Source organism: Podarcis liolepis (genome assembly GCF_965112155.1).
Source record: "Podarcis liolepis genome assembly, chromosome: Z".
NCBI classification, from domain to species: Eukaryota; Metazoa; Chordata; class Lepidosauria; order Squamata; family Lacertidae; genus Podarcis; species Podarcis liolepis.
The window spans coordinates 40,610,023-40,633,243 of NC_139570.1; the positions used below are offsets into that span (position 1 = coordinate 40,610,023).

At 39.7% G+C, this 23,221-nt stretch overlaps 2 protein-coding genes and 1 long non-coding RNA gene across 16 annotated transcripts in view; 2 read left to right on the plus strand and 1 right to left on the minus strand.

Annotated features, from left to right (window-relative positions):
* Window positions 1-9,750, minus strand: part of ANGPTL2 (angiopoietin like 2) — a 28,588-nt gene extending 18,838 nt beyond the window's left edge. Inside the window, exon 1 of the mRNA XM_083485949.1 lies at window positions 9,176-9,750. The gene's annotated coding sequence lies outside the window, so the exon portion shown is untranslated. The remainder of the gene's footprint in view (window positions 1-9,175) is intronic.
* Window positions 1-23,221, plus strand: part of RALGPS1 (Ral GEF with PH domain and SH3 binding motif 1) — a 216,892-nt gene that overhangs the window by 116,898 nt on the left and 76,773 nt on the right. The gene's annotated exons all lie outside the window — the stretch shown is intronic.
* On the plus strand, window positions 622-7,185 carry LOC310698686. The gene is made up of 2 exons (XR_014521700.1): window positions 622-6,370; window positions 6,722-7,185. It is a non-coding gene; the product is annotated as an uncharacterized lncRNA (long non-coding RNA).

Sequence of the window (23,221 nt, forward strand, 5' to 3'; positions counted from 1 at the left end):
TGTTCCTCCCATGGACCTCCTGCTGCCATTCTACAACAAGCTACACAACAAGTTTGTTTAGTGTTAGCTGTAAAAATGGGCCCATGGTTTGTTTTTCTCAAAGCAAACCATGAGCTGTGTAACCATGGTGTAGCTCCCGAGCTAGGTTCAATTCTAATGTTCTGCAAAGTTCAGTCCCAAGGAAAGTCTTTAAAATAGTGAGCATTTAATAAAAATGATTTGAGGGGGAAATTATAGTGAGCATTGGTTCTATTTTCTCTTGATGTGTATTGCAGAGTTCTTTGGCTGGAATATCTAGAAGTAGCACCCCAAAATGTTTCTGGGTTCCCAAGAAAACCTCTCAGATTGATTATACAATTAAATTTCTATTCAGACCTTTCGAAAAGCCTACAGCAAGGTAACAGCAGTTTTAAAAAAGGAAATACAATAAAACGGAATACTCAAAATATCTACTTCATAGATGTGAAGATTTTGTAACGCCTAACTAATTCCCAAATCAAAAGCCAATCCAAATGAGACAGCACTTTAGTAAGTACTTGAGCTCGGACTATGACGACATCAAGAAAGGATTTCTAGTGTTAACATAATGCATGATAGTACTGTATGACAAAATTCTTTTGTGAAAGGAAGAAGGAACTGTTATAAGCTCTGTGTAGTCTTTAAAGCAATGCCAGTCAAATTCTTGAAGAAATTTGAAGCATAAATTAAAACTCCCTCAGACAGCTTTAACTTGCATTTGCACAGTGGGTCACACTTGGTGACCCTGGCAGGCTTCCAGCCCTCTTACTTTACACAGTTGAACTATTCTTGAAAATGTCTTCAGCATAGTAGTTGTTAAAAAGCAGGCTCGGGGGTGGGAGTGAGGACTTGCTTCAATGTATAGCTTTCAGGTCTCTCTTTTCCCTCTTTCTCCTTTCAAACCCTTATTCAACATGACTAGAATATCAGTTTTTCTGTTGAAATTCCTTCATGTTGTATTTTTACAGTGTTTCTCCATTTTAAGAGTAGGCTAGCATAAAGGCCATAATGCCTTAATGCTCTAGTTTTGCTATCACAAAAGCTCCTCCTCCAACAACAACAACAAAAGTGCACAGATAAAGATCATTTGTATGAAGATAAGTCATAATATTAGCAATGATTGTACTTAGATGCACTATAGCAGCAGCTGTTGCTATTTCTATCACTAGTAATTTATGTAGCATTTTATATGACAGTGTTAGTGCCATGGGCCCCTTGGCTCTGACATGATATGGCGTGGAGGAGGAAGAAGGAGCAAATGGGGGACTGGAAGACTGGAAGACTGGCATCCTGGAATAAAGAAGAGATGTCCTCCCCTTGTGACTCTAGATGTGAGAGAGGGAGAAGCAGAGCTGCCAGCTCTCTCCTCTGCTCCTCCTGAAGAGTTTCTCATCAGTGAGGAGGGGAGGACTTTGGCCAGCAAGAAGGAGGATCTGAACAGAAGGAGGTGGCAGCCAAGCTAGAGGCAGAGGTGCAGGACACAATCTTGACGCCAAGAACTAGATGGTGCCTTTGAACGTGAGATCAGATGCACCCAGCCAAACAGCACACTTTGTGCGTGTTGCAGAACTATAGGACGAACGAGTCTTCTGAGTGAGCTCACCCTGCCTCATCTTTAAAAGCTTTGTGGGAGGGGCATGTCAACTGTTGGGACATATTCATAGGTTTTGTTCTATTGTGAACCTTGCTTATGAACTTTGGAATCTTGACATCTGGCCTTTGTGCTTGCTGCTGAGCCTTTACTGCTATTAGCCTGAATAAAGATTTCTTCTTTGTTTACAAGTAAGAGTTGTTATCACTGTACTTTGGGACAGGAGCCTGACAGTAAGAATGATTGTTGCTATTTGTATTTAAAGATGGGAAACTGAAGCTGAAAGTGACTTGTCCAAGGCCACATAGTGAGTTTATAGCTGAGGTGGAACTTTAGCCAAGATCAGATTTCAGCTCCATAGCCACTCAACCCTACTGGCTCTCTTTAACAGTTCTACCTTTCACCTTTCCTTCACACATTTTTCAAAAGCACATTTCATGCTCTGAATCCAAAAGAAAAAAACCCATGCCTTTGAACTTGGTTTACTGGTTTGGAGAAGTTCTTTTGCTGTTGTGTTTTAGTGTGGAATTTTGAGTATGCTGAAATCAGTGCCTGAGCTTCCATTAACACAAGTAGGGCTGGGATTTCTTCTAACCATCTGGTCTTGACTATTCAAATGGCTGGCAAAGGGGTAAGAAGAGTGAGGCAGTAATGGACCTTACTGTGTTTACTCTTACAGCGTTTGTTCAACTAATTGTGTCTCGAGGGGCACAACTGAAAATGTTCTTATCTAATAAGTAGAGGGGAAACAAGCTTCCAAAGAAAATATATTACTTTTCTCCCCTGTTCCTGACAAGGAAAAACAAAACTAGATATTTTCCTTGGCACTTCAAGTTACAAGTGAGAAAACCAAGACTCACTGTGGGAATTATCATGTTGCACTGTAAGGCTTTTTTACATATACTTTCAGCTTTTAAGTTATAGCATGTTTTGCTACTTTTGTTAAAGTTGCAAATAAAATTTCTTCAAGTTCTATCAAATTATCATTGTGATTCTAGATAAAGTTTTCCTTCCTATGCCAGGACCTCATTTATATTATATCTGTAGCTCAGTGCAAGTTAAGGGTCCACTATCATATTTCCTTAACCAGGAGAGGAGAGTACTTTATTTATAAATGCTAGAGAGAATAAAAAACAGAGCTTTTTTCAGCCAGAACTCACCAGAACTCAGTTCCAGCACCTCTCAGGTGGGCACCATTGCCATTATAAGAGAACCAAGGAAGCATTCATGGAGAGTTCTGGCACCTTTTTCTAAAAAAAATAGCTCTGATAAGAACTATATGATAACATTTAGCAAGAGCTCAGATAGATTGGACCCAAGACATTTTGCCATCCCAAGGGGCTGTATTATACGATTTGAGGACAATGTCCTAGATTCTTTAATGGTGTCACAAAGCTTGCACTGACATACCCCTCAAAAATATTCTTCATCCCCAGTAATTTCTTGTGTTGATTATACAATTAAGACTAAAATGCTTGAGATAATACGATGTTGGAATAGTATGTTATTTCTGAAACAAGAGGCACCTTCTAGGAAACTCCCCCCACCCATTGAAAAGCACTGCCTTTTATGCAATTTTTCGGATACCCTTTTTGTTTTAGATACTTTTTCATGGGGAGATCAGAGAGAAAGTACCACCTCGGCTTACAAATCTGTGTGCGCGCGCATGTATATTATAGATAGATAATGCACACCACATGTACAGCAGCCTGCACTTACTCCCATCCCTTTGTATTTGGCTTTCAGGTGGTAGCTCTGTTGGGAACCTTTTTGAAGACCAGACCTGATGCAGTTTCAACACCATTTTTTATTTCAGTTGCCCAGCATCCTTGTAATAATGATGCTGTCACATAGCCAATCATATTTGGCTAGGCAATACTACTTCAGAGGCCAAACAAAGCTAATTGGGATTGAGAGCAATGTTTCTGTTCCCTCTGAATTAGCTTCAGTTGCCCTTAGTTAACATTGTCACATAGCCAAATCTGATTGGATACATGACAGTGTCACACTTGGACCAAAAAAGTTTCACCAACAAATAGATGCAAAAGGGATAAGGTTAGGCATTCTTTCAGGAAACATATTTCACCTGAAAACCCACTTTTCACACTGAAAATATTGTTTGGATAATATGTGGCTCAGTCCTAATATCCTGTTATATATCCTGTGACTATTTATATAGTCACAAAGTCGTAGCCTGCAAGTGGTGGCTTGGTATTTCATGAGACATTTCATGAGAGCTCTTACCTTTGTTATCTTCACAACTGTAGAGTTTTCAAATAGGGAAAAAAGAAGTGTGGGTAATCTTATTTATGCAGTTTTAAGGACTACAAATTACTATGAATTATATGTTTGAGGGAGAACATTTTGTAATTTAAACAAAGATTCTTCTATGAGTCTTTGCAGAATTCTTTTTAAGTGACAGAGCTGATGTTTGGAAAGCTAAAGTCAACACTGCAAGAGACTAATCTACTTCGGATCCCATAGTAAAAGAAACAGGTTATACTTTGTCTTTACTAGCATATGTATTTACTAGGGTTATATTAAAATTTCTTACTAAGACAAATGGAAATCCCCATAGCCATAAAATATCATAAAGGTATTTTCTGTGCCTAAACATTAAATCTATTTGTCTTAAAGATATCTTGTTTGTTTGTTTGTTTTGCTATGCTAAAATGCAAAGAGCTGTACAATAGGAATTTATCAGTGCAGAGTATGCAGATGGCACAATGCAATGTTTTATGGGAAGTTACATTGCACTTTGGAGAGAAGCTAAAAAAACAAACCCACTAAGCATTCTGGTCCATTAAATGTGACCTCAGCTAGGTTTTTTGGGGGGTGGTGGTGTTTGTTTTGTAGGCGGGGAAAGGAGGATTGAGCAAGACACCTTCAATATGTTCTCCTCTCTCAATAAGTGTACCCCCTCACTACTGTTGTTGCCTGTTGGTGCTTCTCATCTGTTTCATCAGTGCCATCCCATGATTGCTTGCTAGACAAAGCCAATAAGAAAGCAGACAGTGACAGCTACTGCTCATAACTGTTGTTTGCTTGCTTATCTGCTTTGAGCCAGAGCAAGAGGCAGGTGCAGAAGCAGGTTGCAGTGACAAAGAGATGGAACGGGTCTAGGTGATTCTAATCAGTAGACCCTATACTGGGGTGTGGACATTCACCAGGTGCCCACCAATGCCAGCCTTGATTCTGCACCACTTCTCTCGGGCAGCCACTGCTAATTTGCCTGCTTGCTGTCTCCCAAGCTAGCACACACCTGTTGTCTTTAAGTCACTTTTTCTCTGCAATTTAACTATAGTTTTCAGAAACATCCATTGTTGACCTAGCAAGCAGGACTGCCATAGTATGTTTCTGTGTGGAAGATATTTGTGTGTCATAGGCACTTATTGGAATGTGTGGATTATATCATCGCTGAGTTTCTTGCTCCATCTCTCCTGTTTATCTACACTATCTTGAAATACCACTGAAATTTCAGCAGTTTTACTTCTGCTCTTTGGAGGTTGTTGATCTACTTTGTATTTCGCTGACACTCTGGCTTGACTAACAACTCAGCTATACCCCAACACCAAGGCAGGCTTTTATGTCTTAGAGGCACATTTCAGCATATAGCTACTATTATTGTTGTACTAAGAGAGGGGTGCAATGTCTCTGGAAGGCCCCATGCTGTACTGAATCAGAGTCCATTGCTGGTTTAGATGCAACCTTTAATGCCTGAACAATTAATACTCAGGGAAGAAGATAATTGTATGAAGTTTTAGAAAGCTTATCAAAATTAAATCAGCCTTAGTAAGTCAGGAAAACATATATTTCACAGATATAACAAGCTCAAAGCAAAGATAATCTGCCCAGCAATTCCCACTTCACTCCTAACATCAACAAAAGAAGATCATGTTTAAATATATGTGATCGCAATCACATTTAAAGATAGATGGAAACCCAAGTTAATACCCAAGTGGATATGAAAGTTCATGGTCTTTCCCCTTTCAATATATGTATGTCATAAATTGTTTAGGCAACTGGGTACCAGTTTTTGGAGGGTTTTTCTCCATAATAGTTCACAGGCTGAGTAGTGTATCAAAATGTTTTGGCCCCATTTTCATAAGCAGCAAACCTTCATACCCAAATGAATGAGAATTCATGAAAGACCTAGTGTTTAGCCATGTGGTATTTTTCCCTGAAAAAATAAACCTGAGTCTCTGACCATTTATGAACATACCAGATTGCAGTAGGCAGTTCATTGGTGTATTATTCCCTTTCTCTGGGAATAATGTAGAATGCAAAGCTGTAATGGGTGTTTTCTGTGCAAATGTCCTTTAAAAAAAATCACACAGTGACAGCACCCAACTACTAGGTACTAGTACATTTGTAGTTATATAAAGATGCCACTTATTTTATAATACATTCTATCATAGCTAGAATGTGGAAAAAAACTGGTTTGATATCTAATCTGAATTTTGTAGAAGTTGTAATTGTGACAAAAGTATTCTAATTATAGATACTCTAACTAGTTTCCCATCTTATTGTAGATACTGTAAGTTGTCAGACTATTTCACATTCTCCTTCTTTCCCATTTCCCCTAAGCAACATAGGCCTTGACATTTTGTTATAATGAGAGTTCCTAGATGTTGGGTTAGGGGTCACCACCAGAAGACCACTGAAGTATTTTGTTTGTGTCAGTAGACTTTGATCAGCTAGCAATATGAATGGTGCAAATGTTTGCTATCCTGGTGAACGTTTGGAACCATAGATGACTCAGTAAAAAGGTAAAGGTAAAGGTACCCCTGCCCATATGGGCCAGTCTTGACAGACTCTGGGGTTGTGTGCCCATCTTACTCAAGAGGCCGGGGGCCAGCGCTGTCCGGAGACACTTCCGGGTCACATGGCCAGCGTGACAAGCTGCATCTGGCGAGCCAGCGCAGCACACGGAACGCCGTTTACCTTCCCGCTGGTAAGTGGTCCCTATTTATCTATTTGCACCCGGGGGTGCTTTCGAACTGCTAGGTTGGCAGGCGCTGGGACCGAGCGACGGGAGCGCACCCCACCGCAGGGATTCGAACCGCAACCTTTCAATCAGCAAGTCCTAGTTGCTGAGGCTTTAACCCACAGCAGTAGTAGATTCTTATGTAAAATATTTGGAGCCTGTGAGCTATAAAGCAGTTTGCACCCAAACTCTAGAGTGCTTTGCTTCTAAACAAAGGGCTACAGGGGCCGGTCTTCAAATCATCCACTTTGGCATAGAGCTCTGCTTCTTAATGATAGAAATGTGCTAGCAGGTGCACATAGCTGGTAGAGAGGAAAGGTCACTCTGTACATGATCACAAGAGCTCTTTTCTTTACAGTTGCTTCATATATAGCTGAAGTTTAAATTGGATTCTTCTAATAATAATATAGAAGATAATCACTCATATCATATTCATCAAAGAGAGGGACTTAAGACAGTATTAACATATTATAAATCCCTAGACATTTGAGTGATTGTATTCCACATTGCTATATTGGATTAGTTCCTTGTACTGTCAGTCTTATTAGTATGAAAAATAGCATTGCTGCTTTCTTGCAAAAAAAAGAAAGGGGGGAAAAGGCACCTGGTTTGCTCTCCCTTGATGACTTGGATTTCATTAGTAAGTTTCTCCATCCACTATGGCAATTTGCCAAAAAATACTGTACCAGAGATATATGAATAGAGTTGCATTGTTCTACCACAGTTTTGTCATCACAAATCTGGCAGCAAGTAACATGAATCTAATGAAATTCTTAAATACAATGTTCCCCCAGGCTCAAACAGTGAAAATACCTGACTATGTTTTTTTAGCAACTGTTTGCCTAGTTGTGGTGTTGACCTCCTTAAGTACCTCATCCCAGAATCTTACTACATGCAGACACTCCCAGCACAGATGAATATAAGTACCCTGTCAATAAGTGCTGAGTATTGTTTTGTTCTGCTGGAGCTCAAATTAAATATTTAAGGAATGAAAAATTATGTGAGGTACTTTTAATGACTTTTTAAAATCATTTTCTCTCCCATCCTGTCACATCCTTTGTTGTCACCCTAATTCTATGTAGAATGGGTTCTTGTAAAAAAATTCAACAGGGGTTAATCTCCCAGGTACTCGTGCATTTCGCAATCCAGTGTGCATAAAAGCAGAAGGGCTCAAGAGCCAAATAAGATTTTTGCAAGACAAAGTTCTAGATGGAACTTGCTGTAGAGTATGTGGAAACACTCTTCTTAAGACAGGAGAAAAGTAATTATAAGAGGCCACTTCATTGTGTTGGATATTGTAAGGAGCAGACAGATAAGATATTTTTTAATATTAACTATCATAACAAGCATATCGTACTCCTCAAATGTGAAACATGGTCTGGCAGGAAGTGTTTTTTTAATATCAGAACCATCCAAAATACTTAACCCCCAAACAGACACACACACTTTGTTACTGAACCCCTGTGTGGCAGAAGCAGTCCTGTTTTTCTGTGTAATTTAAACTATGCAGGTAAATGCAGCCCCCTTCATTTGGTTGAGAACTCCTCCAGCAAATTTCCCACTTGCTGAGGAGTGGTATAGATGCCCCAAAAGACAGGGATCATTGATTAGTTCTGCAAGGGCATTGTTTTGAAATGGTACCGAATGCCTTCAGAAACTTTAAAGGATTACCTATCCCAAACTTTGTATCCTTCCTCTTTGAGATTGCCGACAAAAGATGGCAGGCCCTATAACTGCCCCTGCAACCTTTGTTTCTGAGATAAGCAGGAAGTTATCAGCATTTTGTTAGAAATGTTAGAAAGCTAAACCCAAATGTTACATTTGTTCTTACTCCCCTTTAACAGTGGCCTCACTTTATTTTCTTTTAAGCCTATCCATGCTGAAAGATGTGTTAACATTTTTTGCTTTCTGTTTCATGTGTTAAGAACTTTGCAAAATAAGAGCTTTCCAATACTGTTTGATCATATCTTGCTTGCTTCAGATTTCCCACTTGGCATCTATTGCAAAAGCTGTTGCGAGGACTATTCCCAGCTCTACTTAGCTTGGACTTTTTAAAAAATGAGTTTTCACTTAAACATGCAAACACTGTGATATTCTAGGAGCTGCTACTTAGAGGAACTTTCTGTATCTTTGATCAGTGCGTCAAAGGAAAGTAAAGACCAGCTTCCTGGGTTGTAATACAATAGTCCTTTCAAATAAGTGACACAAAGTGTAGAGGATTTTGCTGTGTTATATTTAGGAAGGAAAAATTATTTTGCACATAAACAATCAATGTTGTGATGGACTGGTTGTTGCTGATTTTACTTTAAGAAATGCTTAGAACTTTGGCACAGCAACTGAATTAACAAACATTCATTTTGATTATTTTTTTTAAGTCTATGCAGATCTAGTAACATTTCAGTGTTTAGATGAATTCATTTTAATAAGAAAACCACATTTTAAGATTTCTAACTCAAATTTATCAGCCTTATCAAAAATCTGGCATTGTTCTTCTAAATCAAGAGCACTTTTGAAATGACTTTGCAGCTAGCACTGAAAATATAAATATATGTTAAATGTGACACATCTCAAATTCTTACCCTGTTTCCTTCTGGTTTCTCTCTTCAATCTTGAGACTTGTTTTAAAGATAACAATAAAAGATTCACTGACTAGATCATCCAGAGAAATAGTGACATCACTGATTGCAGCAAAATAAATGCATTCATTCGCGATGAGGGTTATCTAGTTTCTGTTGCATGAAAAGCTTCATGCATTTGGTACTGTGCTTGGACGGATAACATAAGAAGGCTATTGCAGTCCTGTTACTTCCTTATTGTTTAAATTCTTGTTCCTTTAACTTGTTTGCTGAATCAAAGTCGTCGGTCCCCATGCTATGGACACTCAGGGACAATAGGCTGCAGCACCGACTTGCTTTTCAGGAGCTCTGCCTCTTTGCATTTCAGTTTTGAAGCTTTCAATCCATCATTTCAAGCGAAGCTAAAACAGCCCTATTTGAACTTCAGCTTCTTTGTGGTGGATTTACATGCTGGAGGAGGGGGGGGGGAGATAATCAAGCATGCGGTAAGCAGACAAGTTCTGGTTGGATAAGCTCCGCTTCCCCCTCCCACAAGGGCAAGGGATCCACCAGCAAGAGACACATTCAGGGCCTCCCCTTAACCACAAACAGTAGAGGGCTGGCTGAAGCCAAACTTTTACCCGGTGATGTCACAGCTCTCCACAGCTTGGAGAAATCTAAATGTGCAGGAGACTGCCTCCCTGGACTTTGTCAGAGAGCAATGCTGAAAAGCTACAGACGGCTTTAGATATGAATGCTTCATACAGCTTTAGCCGCTGCTGTTCAAGGCAAGGGTGTAGTTCTCTGGGATTATGTAATAGATTTTTAACTAACCCCCCACCTAAAAAATAAAAGTGGGTGGTGTGTGTGTGTGTGTGTGTGTGTGTGTGTGTGTGTGTGATCTGAATAACTGTGACTCATTCTTTATAATTGTGTGTAGAACTTGCATTATAATACCTACAAATGAGATTAATGGCTAAGCATTCACTATTTTAATTGTAATTGGGCTGGATGGCTGTGCTTTCTCCCTCATCCCACCCCCATGCATTCTCTCTCTCTCTTTCTCTCTCTCTCTCTCTCTCTCTCTCACACACACACACACACACACACACACACTTTTCAACTCTCTGTTTCTCCCTGCATACCCACATGCCCTTCATTTTCCTGGAAGTGCAACATAATCCTTCAAATTTGCCCAGTGGGCTGCTTTTAACTACTCCTGCCCCTAGGGGAAGCAGTAGTCTCAAAACTTGAGAGAACCTGCTTATTGGTCCCAGGCCCAGGGGATGAGATTTACCTGTTACAACTATGTACAAGTTGCTACACAATTTCCATAGAAAGAATTATTGCATTGCTTGCGTGATAGACTATATGTGTTTTAGGTTCTTATTCCATCGTAAGTGAGTGGTGCCCAGTGCAACCCACCCCCAGCTACGCTGTCTCACATGACCCAGAAAGCTGTCTGTGGATAAACACTGGCTCCTCTGCCTGAAGTGAGATGAGTGCTACACCCCATAGTCGTCTTTTGCTGGACTTAACTGTCCAGGGGTCCTTTACCTATTCATTGTGACCCTATGTGAAATCAGCTGGCTTTTAATGTACTTCAGATTGCATGTTAGTGGCTGCCTGCTTTGTCATGCAAATTCTGGGACCAGTTTCAAACTGTTAACTGATTTCCACACCTCGCACACTGACATTAACCTTAGGCACGGAACTATGTTAGTAATGCTTCTAAGTGCGCATTTGTCATACTGAAAAAATGTACAGTTCTGGAAAATGTTTCCCTTATCTGTCTGTCTTTGAAAGGCACTTGGTTGCGAATAAGCGGGAAAGATTTACTGAAGAAAGTACCAAGCTTTTTGAATCCTTAGGTTGGTAGTTCATACCTACTTTCCTGGATGATCAGTGTTGATCTGTAGCAGCAATACTTTGATTTGTATTGCGGTGATTACAGTGAAAATTTGTGGGCTGTGGACTTCCAGTTTGCCGCAGATCGCATGCAACAACCTCTCTGGATGATGGTCCCTTTGCCCACCTGGCCCTCTTTTCAAACTCAACTTTAATTTATTTCATACTTACACTTACTTATTTTAAAAAAAATGTGTAGACATCATACAATACATTCTAAACATGACAATTATACAATAAAAATCAACAACAGGATAAAAGTGAGGTTAAGACTATCAATGGCTAATGACCACAGTACAGTAGTTATGTTCTGCTTCCACTGTCAGAGGCAGTATACCTCTGAATACCAGTTGCTAAAATTTGCACTCAGCTCCTATTTGTGGGCTCCTCATAAACATTGGGTTTGACCCCCGTGAGTATGGGATACCAGACTAGATGGGCTGATGGGATTGTCCAGCAGGGCTCTGGATAAAACCCTGCACAAAGCTTCCAATTAGAAAGCAGAGATAGGGAGATGGTTTGAGATGTTTTTCTTTTCTGTATATTTCTTTTCTGGGGAAACTCTTCTAGATCTCTCTCAGAATGGAAACCATATCTTTGGCATGAATATGTATGCTTCAGTCATATGTAAATTACAGAATAATCTTAGATGCCATGATAATCTTTGATCAGTTGGTAATTGTTGTTATAGTTAAAATTCTTGACCCATGTGTTTAATTCGCATGAGTTCTCACTATAGGTATATTAAGCAGCAGGCTGGCTGGTGGTGACTAGAGGGCTTGAGAGGCATTATTTCCCCATTCTTAAACTCCATAGCTCTTAAGCGCCTCTCGGCTTGTGAACAAGGAGAATCTCAAAGTGTACCTATGAAGAACTCCTGGCTGTATTCTGGTCAGGCATTTCAATGTGGAAAAACAGTTCAAGGTAAGGGAACTGTACATTTTTCCAAAAAGGAAAGGATATTGGTGACCTTTCCAATGTTTATGATACTATCTGAGGAAATTTCATATTAGTAGAACTTGGCTGTTCCTCAGTAGTTGCTTGCTACCAATGGTAAGTGATTTTGCAGGCTTCATTTGACTGATCACTATTCATCTTTGAAAAATTACAATTCACTGACAATTTGTGAAATTGCAAAACCTGCCACCCCATAAATCTCGTGCATTTGGGTTCATTTTGTTTGTATCTGAAGTCTAGGCTACAAAGCACAAATAATCCTGATGGAGCCAATACGTGGGCCTGTGGAGATTATATGTAGCCTTTCCAGATGAAATCTGTTAAGCCCCAGCATTGACTGCTTTTAAAAAGAAGATCCGGAAACCTGTAGCTTTCAGTTGTTTTTGGACTCCAGTTCCCTTCTGCCCCAGCCAGCTTGGTCATTGATACTGGTAGCAAAGAAGTGGGTGATAGGAGCTGTAGACTGGCAACAATTGGAGGATCATAGGTTCCTTATACCTGTAGTTTAATGAATTGTTTGTTGCTTTTGCAGCTTGTTGAATTTTTTTGCTTGTCATTCAAATGTATATTATTCTCTCTCTCTCTCTCTGTGTATATATATATATATATATACACACACACACACACACACAGTCATGCCTCAGGTTGAATACGCTTTGAGTTGAGTGTGTTGGAGTTGCGCTCCACGGCAACCCCATGGGGTTATGGGGAGCGCGTTACTTCCGGGTTTCGCTGCTTGCACATGCGCAGACGCTCAAAATGACATCACGCGCATGCGCAGAAGCGGCAAAAAGCGACGTGCGCATGCCCAGATGTGCCCTCGCTAGTTACGATTGCTTCTAGATGCGAATAGGGCTCCGGAACGGATTCCGTTCATATCTAGAGGTACCACTGTAATCATTCCCTCTGAAACAGGTGTGGTGGTCTCAGGCCACAGTGCATAATGCAGCCCTCAGGGCTTCTCTTTCTGGCCTTCAGGACTATCCCCAAACCAGACTGTTCATTGGTTCTGCTCTGACAGAACAGCAGCCGTCAGGTGCAGTTGCCTGGATAGAATGTGTCCTTGAATTGTGGTGATGGGGCTTGCCTGGGTGGAGCAGGGTATGTGGAGATGCTTGTTTATAGAAAGCTCTGAATTCTTTGTGGCTGTAATGTAGCCCATTATACAAAGTTGCATTGCATCCATTACTCTGCCCACTGAGTCATGCCCACCACTATCATGCAGCTCTGGAAGGTTTCCCAGCCCTGCTGCAAAAAATACAGGGTGATTCATAATGAGGCATACAGTTTAAACACACTATAAAAAAGAAGAATGTAATATATCTTATGTTACCTGCAGGAGAATGTTTACAGTTTTTTTTTAGAAACAGTCACAGATGTTCTATGTGTGTACCCTTTGTCACATGGCACACATCAAACCGGTAATCCACTTCTACCCAAACGCAACTCACCCTACATGTTGATTTTCCCAGGCTTCATTGAATGGCGGTGCAAACACTATTGACGACTTCTTCTGATATACACGGTCGTCCAGGACTTCTAAGTTTGCACAAACAGCCCATAGTTTCAAATCTTTTATGCCAATCATAGATACACTTTCTGCTTGGAGGGTTTTTTTTCCAAATTGCGATCTAAACTGCACAACAGTTACAGATTCCGTTTTGCTCAATTCAAGAACACAAAGCGCCTTCTCCATTGCAGACACAGCCATTTTGCCTGACTTGTCACATGACACGTGCACTATCGCCTGCGTCATTTCCCTCAGTAGCGGAACACAAACTTTATTAGTACATCTGCCTCACGGTTCGCAGTTGTGGTCCATGTCATTGCCTTTTAGTGTCTTACAACATCTGGAAACTGTATACTTCATTTTGAATCATCCTGTACTTACCGTGTTTCTCTAGTGTTCACAAATTACATTTGTAGTTCAGTAAAGAAGTATAAAAAAATTAAAGCCATTTGTTAGAAGGAAACTACTGGTGTGTAATATATGAATGCAGTGAACTCATGGCTAGCTACTGTATGGCAGGAGTAGCCAACCTGGTGCTACAGTTATCACCCCACTGGCCATTCTGGCTGATGCTAATGAAAATCAGGGTCCACAACATCTGGAAGGCACCTTATTGAGCTGGCCAGTTTGTGTTGATAACTACAAACTGAATCTTTGTGTGAAAGCCTTGCCTTATTTGTTCAGGACCTTGAATGTCAACTGTTTGGATGCCAGTCAGACCATTGAAATGCCAGGTTAACCTTTCCTGACCATGCTGTGACCCCTTGTTAATTGAAGCTGTTCAGTGATGGTTTTGCTGAATTAAACATCTATCCAAAATTAATCCAGTATTGGTTAAAGACAAAACAACAGCCCAGACTACTCCTTTAAAGTGACCCCAACAACCATAAGGAAAAATATGTCATTGTTAAAGTCTGAAAAAATCAATATTAATAAATGGTTGACCCTAGAGTGTCAGTGTTCAGGGCAAACTTCATTAATATAAGAGCAGCCTGGAAGGTTCCAGCTGGCTTTTACTAGCAGGACCAAATTCTTGGGACAGCTATATAATAGATGTAGCATATCTCATAAATGGAAAACTAAACGCCAATAAAAATAACAACTATGCTTTCATGCAGCCTTTAATTCCCTTTCTCAAACCATTGTTTTCAGCACTTCCTGTTGATGAACAAGAACCATTATTGCTTAGACTCCAAAAGGTTCAAAGCTTAATTTACTTGCCTCTGGGCTTAGGGAACAAGTGATTCATCAAACATGTGATTTTTCTGAGACTGGGATTGTCTATAGGGTAGAATTTCTCAAGTGGATAAGCATGATTGAGATTGTGTTCTCTTCACAGCATCCTGATACAAATTTCCATTCAGAAAAGGAACACAAATTTGTAAACCATTTGTAAGAAGATGCTGTCCTATATGCGTAACATTATCACATGTTATAGATCACAGGAATCTATGTTACAATATTTTGCTTGGTCTGTTTCTTTCAATTTCCTTATTGTTCTGCTTCAAGGGAGAATTCTAAGTGCAAAAGAAATTTTGCAATACTGTTCTATTTACTGCACTTCAAAAGTAATGAATCTGCAGTTATTACTAGCTGAAGTTAAGGTTTTATGTCTCCTTTAATAATGATAGTTGGCTAGTAGAACAAACTAGATACTTCTCATGGAGAAAAAACCAAGAGGAATTGGGTTTTTATTTTTACAGCAGCTGACAAATTAGCAGCTGACAAATGTGACTTTGCATTTTCCTGTTTATATGAGATATGCAGATTACACTAATAGTTCACCCAAACAAATGAAAGAAGCCAATGTTTAATTACAATGACTTGGACCCCAAATATCTGCAAGAGTGCATTCTCTCCTTTTACAGTCAGCAGAAAAGACTCTTCTTATAGTGCCATCTCCTTTGGAACGGAGAGGTGATGGCTTGCAAGAGAGCCTCCTCCGTAATGACCCCAAACCTAGAATTCACTCCCATTCACCTGTGTCAGGGGCCAACTTTTTTTAACCTTAGGCGGTCACCAAGGATGCACCTATTCTTCCTGGCCTTTGCCTTTTGGATTTAACTTCATATCCCTCTATATACTGAAAGCTGTCAGCTTCCAAACGGAAGAGTGATAGGAGCACCACATCATCAGCAGACAGCAGACAATATATCTTTTTATGCTTAATTGTTGGGGCGGGAGATTGTACCTGTGTTAAGCATGGCATCATGCCATTTATATAAAAGTTAAAGGGGGGCAGTATGCAGCCTTGTTTCACATCTTTTGATGTCTTGAATGCCTCCAACAGGCATCCCCTTACACCCACTCTAACTCCGGTTTCAGTGCTGCGATATAGTTCACGGAATAATAATAATAGTCTAAGGTCTATATTAGCATTTGAGAATTTCTCCCACAGTTCTTTGAAGTTTAGCCTTGGTGAGAATTTACCACTAGCACTTGAAACCTAGAATGGCCTATATTCCCATCCTTATATAACAGAAATATGTTTTCACATTCCCATGAATTACCATTACATTATGTATTTAGCGGGGAAGTGTGCCTTACTGGGAAGGACTGGATATCCCCTGGTACACTATTAACTAAAATCATATAATGAGAACAACCCATAGCCTAATCATTTATGTCAGTGGTTTTGTTTCTAAAGACTGAAGCAGTGAACTTTTAACAGGAAAAAAGTATTGCATGCAGATGACAGTGTTGACTGAAGCATGTTCTGCTGACGAGCTGTTTCGTGAACTATTTAGAGGAAAACCACAAAACAACTCTATCAGGGGAAGCTCCTTTCCTTTGTGAATTATTTGAAAGTCAGCCCATTGTTCATAAACTGAACTAGACCTTATTTCTTTTGCAATGATTAGGATATGTGACATCCTACCTCAGCGCTTGCTTTTCCCATTGTATTTGCCAGAACTGATCCAGAACTCCTTAGACTTGATTTGGAAAAGGTCTTGTGCGTTCAGCCTGAAGGTGGGGGTGAGGGAAAGATGAATGCCTAGGTTGTATAAACATTCACTTTGATGCACAAAAGACGAAAGATGAAATGATAAAGGCATCAGTGACTCATTGGGGAAATCAATACAGGCCAAAACATAGAAATGAAGGCATGGGAGAAACTATGGAAGACAACAATGAACTTCTTGGCTTGTTATACTGTAAAGGGAAAAAATATGTATAGGTGGTACCTAACCCCAAGCAAGATTGTAAATATGTACAAAAATGGATCCAGAATGTGCTGAGGATGCCAAGAGACAGAGGGGACTTTCATGCACATGTAGTGGTTATGTAAGCAGGCCAAAGAAATTTGGGAAATTATTTATGTAGAACTAAAATAGATGTTTAGGTGTACATCCCCCCCCCCAAAGAGGCCTTCTTACTAGGTACAATAAACAGTGACACCCCCAATAAGATACTCTGTCTCTTCCTATACGTGACTACAGCAGCTAGATAAGTGTATGCGCAGAAACCAAGTGATTAGTGCATGCATCAGAAACCAAGCTCACGTATTAATGCATGTGAACAATTGTTTAGCAGGGGAAGCCTAAATATCGTGGAATGCATTTGTCTTAACCAGAAAACTTATTTTAAGTAGAGACCCTATCATTTAAGTCAATTGTTTTAATGTTTGCTTTATACTCAGAGTTCTCTACCATTCAGTTCATTGAAGGGCCAATCCACACATTCGTTTGTCCCATGTTTTCTAGTATTTTGTGTCAATCTATTATCACCTTTCTGAGAAGTTGGGGGGGGGGGTTGTCATGCTGCTTTCCCCGGGGAAACCCACAATTTACTGCTGAATTGAAACAAATGTCAATCCATGGAAAGCCAAAAGAAAAATTTGTCCCTCTTCTGAACTAAAATAGTTTCTGAAGGGAATTTTGCATGCTTTCCCAAGAACTGTGTTCCTACCTCATTCCACACACACATACACACACCCCACTACCCCTGCAGGATAATTTTTTCAGTTGTCTCTCCAGCATTGAGCTGTATACTTCTGGTTTTCTCTGTATGCTTATTTTTTATATTCATTTTCCAATAGTAGCTTTATTTTCTGTCTTTAATAATACATATTGAAAGGGTCCTGGTTCCTTTTGTATATGTCAAATGATTGTCCGATTATCCGGTGTTCTAATTCTCTGGTTTTCTGATCCTTTGACTTTCTGCCACAGACGGTTAGAGCTGAAGGTGGATTATTGAATATATGAAGAATTAATAGGGAAATAGGGGGTTTCAGTGACTTTCCCCAAGTAAAATATGAGGCAAAAATCACCAGTTTTCAGGGTTCGTTCAGATGCAGGTCAGCAATCAAGACACAGAGGCAAGCAGAAAAGTTAGCTCTTTATTCAAGAAAACGTACAGCACAGAAAGGCTTCTGGACAGGACTGGCCAGAACACAATTGCAACAACACAATTGCTAGGACTGAAGGTCTTCACTATCTACTTCCCTCTAAGTCTCCTCCTTAGCCAGACATTTCCCAAGCAGCCTTAAATTACGCTTCCCAAGCAGCCTTAAATTATGCTGGTGAGGAATCTGTGCTCTTTCTTCTGCTACAAGCATAGCCCTCCATGTCCTTTGAGACAAGTGGGAAGGAGAGCTTAGTACAGTAGGAGCTTGAAGCTCCTGTGATGCTTCTGCAGCTTCTGTCCCCCTCCTCTGCTTCATCTGCTGAGTCTGAACTGCTTTCTGCACTTGGCTCTTCTTGCTCACAAAAGCCTGTTGTCTCTTCAGCCTCCAACCATTCCTCCCTGCCCCTTTGCCCTCTGACCAGTCTTCAGTGTCCTGCCACCACTCCCAGGGCTCTGAGTCTTCCTCCTCTGAGGTTTCCCTAGGTGTTTCCCCAGCTGGTGCCTCTCACCACTCTTCATCCATCCAGTACATGATACCAGTGGGAACATCCAGCCCCGGACCAAATTGAAAACAGGGCAAAGAGGTATGGACTTATGGGAAAGTGTGGCTGGGCCCAAATGTTTGTGGAAGTACATCACTAAACCATCAACTGAAATATACATTATCCCAAACTGTATAAATATTTGCAAAATCCTTACATACACATACACATACACATACACATATCAATGAATCTTTCTCGTTAAAAATGTTACTAGTCATACCTTCAGAAGTTTTTGATTTTTCACAGCAACACAGCTGCTGTGAAATCTGCATTCTGTATTATTTTGATATTGCTGTGTTAAAAGGCTTTTATATAATCCTGTTGATTTCCATGACATTTTCTTGGTAAAATCTGTGTGTTTTAACATGTCAAACATTAGTCATTATTTTGAAGCAAAACACTTGCTTCAGGGAATTGAATTTTAAACCGTAATATATGCCTGTTCCTCTTGTCTGCTTCAAGTCTACTTTATGCTATATATTTTGAAATGGAATGTTATATATTGGACAATTTGGAAATAGCACCTAAATGAGATATTGTAAACTTTTTTCTGATTGCTATCTTAGCATGTGGATAGACTTCTTGGAGCAGTTATAACTTGCAGAATAATCATTTGGATCCTAAAACAAGTCATGCAAACAAATATTTCTTTTTTTGATAAGAGTTACAAGCCTGGTAGATCAGGAGAATGCTGTGGACATAGTGTATCTTGATTTCAGTAAGACTTTTGACAAAGGTCCCCTATGATATTCTTGCAGAGAAGATGGTAAAATGTGGGCTGGATGAGGTAACTGTTAGGTGAATTTCACTAATGGTTCCTCATCATCCTGGAAAAAAGTGACAGGTGGGGTGAAAATATAGCAATGCGTGGTGTGTGTGTGTCTGTGTAAAACAGAATAAATTTGATTGAGCTAAAGCTTAGTAAAAGTGGGAAGAAATTTGACATCTGCCTAATTTCGCATGCAGATTTGGGAGTATTGAGGTGTATGTTACACTTTGTCATAGGTAGTTCTAAATGCTGCTTCACAAACTTCTGGTATCTTAATAGTTTTGTTTATTTTTAAAGCAATACAATTTGTAATTTCATTTTGGAAATTTCCGCTGAATGGTGTAGTGTGCAAAATATCCATCTAACTCAGAGCTTTCCAAACTTTTCACATTGGTGACACACTTTCTAGACATGCATCATTTCGTGACATGGTAATTCAGTTTTACTAACAAACCGGAGGTAAAACTAGCCCCTTTCCAGCCCTGTGATGAATGCAGGGAGTGTTTGGTGACACACCTACACACTGCAGCCACCATGCTAAAGTGTTGTGACACACAGTTTGGAAAGCTCTGGTCTAACTGATTGCCTTCTTTCCTTGAAAGACATGTGTTGTCCAGAAGGATTGAAGTGAATGAAAAGTTGTCAAGTTTTAAATTATTCCTATAGATTAGTTTTTCACTTGAAATTCACTGACTGTAAGTGGTTGGGAGGGAAAACCATAAAGGAATGATTATTTATTTTGAAGTTAATGAAAGGAACTCCAGTGGAAGCTGCAAAGTTAGCTTTCTAAAAATAGATAATTCTCTTATCTCTCCCTTATATGGTTTCTCTAATGACTACTTGTCTGACCTTCCAAAAGCATCTTCTGATCTCATATCCAAAAGATCTCAACAGCTGAAGTAATTCTATGTATTTATTTAAAATCATGAGCTTAAATGTAAAGACCTCATCTCATAAAACATTTACTTTTAGCCCTGTAATTTTCCATCCTTGCATTGGATTTCTAATTCAGTGGTGGCCCGAGGCTGCAAAAAGTAAACCTCGCTGGGAAAGAGCTGGATGAAGAGTCAGGGCCACAGATACACCTTTTTAAAAGCTGACTTGATATTGCTTTAATTGTCGTGGCACCTCCACAGAACGCTTTAACTGTTTAACTCTAACTGTATTCTAACTGTAGCTGCCTTAGAACTATATAACTCCTATGGCTTTCTATAGGAATGTCGTGACAGGTGAGCTAATCTTAAATTCATAGGGTAGATGAAACAGATACACTGAATTTGCTCCAGGAAGTGATGGATTTTTTGATTTTCAAAAAGATGAAATGAAATTCCTTTGTAGAAGATATCCATGTGTAAGGTTCCTTCATAAGCCTTTAAACTTGGGACAAGTTGAAGTATTGCTGCAATGCAGCTGTCTCATAAAGCATATTTAGTATATCTAGTATATTTATGCAATGCTAGGACCTGGCCTAGTGTCCTGCAACCAATATGTCAGAGTGCAGTTGAAATATGTGCATCTTTGTTGGTTGTCCCAGGTAAGTGTTCAGCAAATCCCCTGGAAGTCAACAGATTGCCCAGTGATCAACAATTCTTAGTTGCAAAGCTGCACATGGCTTGTTGTCTTCTGAATACATGCCCTCAGAACATGTCATAAAATATAATACAAACAATGCAGACAATAACTTGCAGCAAAAGCTTTAATTTTAAGCAGATCTCCTTTTGATTAAAATACTTAATGATCAGGAGATATAATTTTATGCTAAACAATATGCTCTGGATTCTTATAAGCATTTAAATTTATTTTAAATATTATACTTAAAAAAAATCCTGTAGGTTTTTGGAATTGGTCATCTTATTACATATTCACATGTGTAGTGCTTCTCTTGACCAGTACTGTCTTCTAGCCAGATGGCCCTAGATTAAAGCAAGGAATCTGGTCATAATTTCTTTTTTACACTTTCCTCTGACTGATCCCATTCATTTGACCACTGGGGTGGCATTTTGTATTAGATGTAACAATTTTATAGGCTTGGCAAAAATCCACCCTCAGTTTACCATTAACATACCACAAGCCCTACCAAGACTAACCAGTCTGTTGATTCATCTCAGCAGAAAAGTTTTCCTGCCCCTTCATTCACGGAAAGCTTCATCCAAATTTCTGCAAACCAAAAAACCCACAGACTTTTTGGCTTCCCCTTCTGACTCTGAGCTAACCTTTTGAAAATGGTGCCTCTGGTTTTGCAGTCTGCTGACGCAGTGCTTTGGGGGTTTTACCAGTCAATGGTAAATTGATAAGTTGCTCTTTCTTGGTGTTCTGTGTTTGATTTAGTACACTGCAACATTGCAAAATGATGTGGAAAAGGTTGTAATGAATAAAGTCTATTAGAGCCAAAGCATTTTTTGTCCTTTCTGTTTTTTCTATCAACGCACTGTAATTACTTCTCTCTTGGAAAAGGGGGGTGGGTGGGTATTATCACGCTGTGCCCTAGTGCTTAAGTGTGCCAATTACAGTGTGCCTGTTACAAGAGTCAAAGAAGCGCATTGCTAGTAGCAGTGCTGCTTTCAGACAGTAACAAAAGGTGGTTTTGTATAGTTTTGTTACCACTATGTTAGAGCCATCCTGGCAGTTTTGTGTTATAAAGAGTACCTCCAGACTGTCAGTATTTTGTAGGAGGGATTCAGACACATAAAGTTGGATTGGCACTATCGCACCTTTATATGCTTGGAGGCCATCCAGCTTATATTGCACAAATTAAATGACAAACCTCTCATACTTGCTTACTGGGCTCTGAGAAGGCCTCACGAGATCTTGCAAAGGCCTGAAGAGCCACACAGACCACACCTTTGAGGAGACTCCCTATAACCACTGATCAGATGGTCATTGGTTACAAGGAGACCCTTTCCTAAACTCCTCTGCAGAAAAAGCAGCTTGTCTTCAAAGTGTTTCCTCCAGTGCTTTAAATAAAACAACTTCCTCTTGAAAGGAAATGCATAATATTTAAATTGGAACAGTTTTTTCCTTTCAACAGAAAACAGTTCTCATTTCTTCTTTTATTTCTACAGTGGTAACTCGGGTTAAGAACTTAATTCGGGTTAAGAACTTAACCTAACAGTGTCAGGTTAAGAACAGAGGGCTGTTCTTAACCTGACACTGTTTTTAACCTGAAGCACCATTTTAGCTAATGGGGCCTCCTGCTGCCACCGTGCCACCGCTGCACGATTTCTGTTCTCATCCTGAAGCAAAGTTCTTAATCCGAGGTACTATTTCTGGGTTAGTGGAGTCTGTAACCTGAAGCGTCTGTAACCTGAAGTGTATGTAACCCGCGGTACCACTGTAATTGCATTCAAAGCATTGGAGGAAAAACTCCACCTTTGGTCTCATGTTGCTCCTTATGCCTCCCATAAGCCTTTTTCATGCCACTTCTTCCCTTCTCTTCAAATGGTTCTTCTAATCCCAACTTTTCCCTGAAGCCGCAAGCTTTTAGTCCCTATCCTGAAATGAAGCCTAAAGTGTTCTTTCCCTTCCTATCCTTGATTCCCTTTCCTCCCTTCCCTATGTTAAACGTAAGATTGGAAGTTGCTTTTAATACTCTACAAAGTGTCATGTACATTGATGCCACTACAGAAATAATAGTATTAGGATATTTAGCTCTATGTAAATAAGAACATTAGAATATGTGGATCATCTGTTTCAGAAGACAATGTTGTGCCATTGAACCTGAATCTCCCATGTTTCTATAGGTGCTTCTGTTAGCTAACCGGAGAGTGGTTCACCTCTGAGGATGTTCCAGGGCATTGTGTCATCATATAGCCACCTTTATACACATATGATTAAGAGGAATGGCATATGATTCTGGCTTCTTTCATTTTACAAAATAAGACCTGAAAGTACAGGGAACATTTATAAAGGGACTTAGTTACATAAATTACATTACACAGAAACAGTGATTTGAGTCATGTATGTACTTGTTTAAAACTACTACTTCTGCTGTCCTTTTTCTGATGTTTGTTTTTTGTTTATGGTTGTTATGGTAA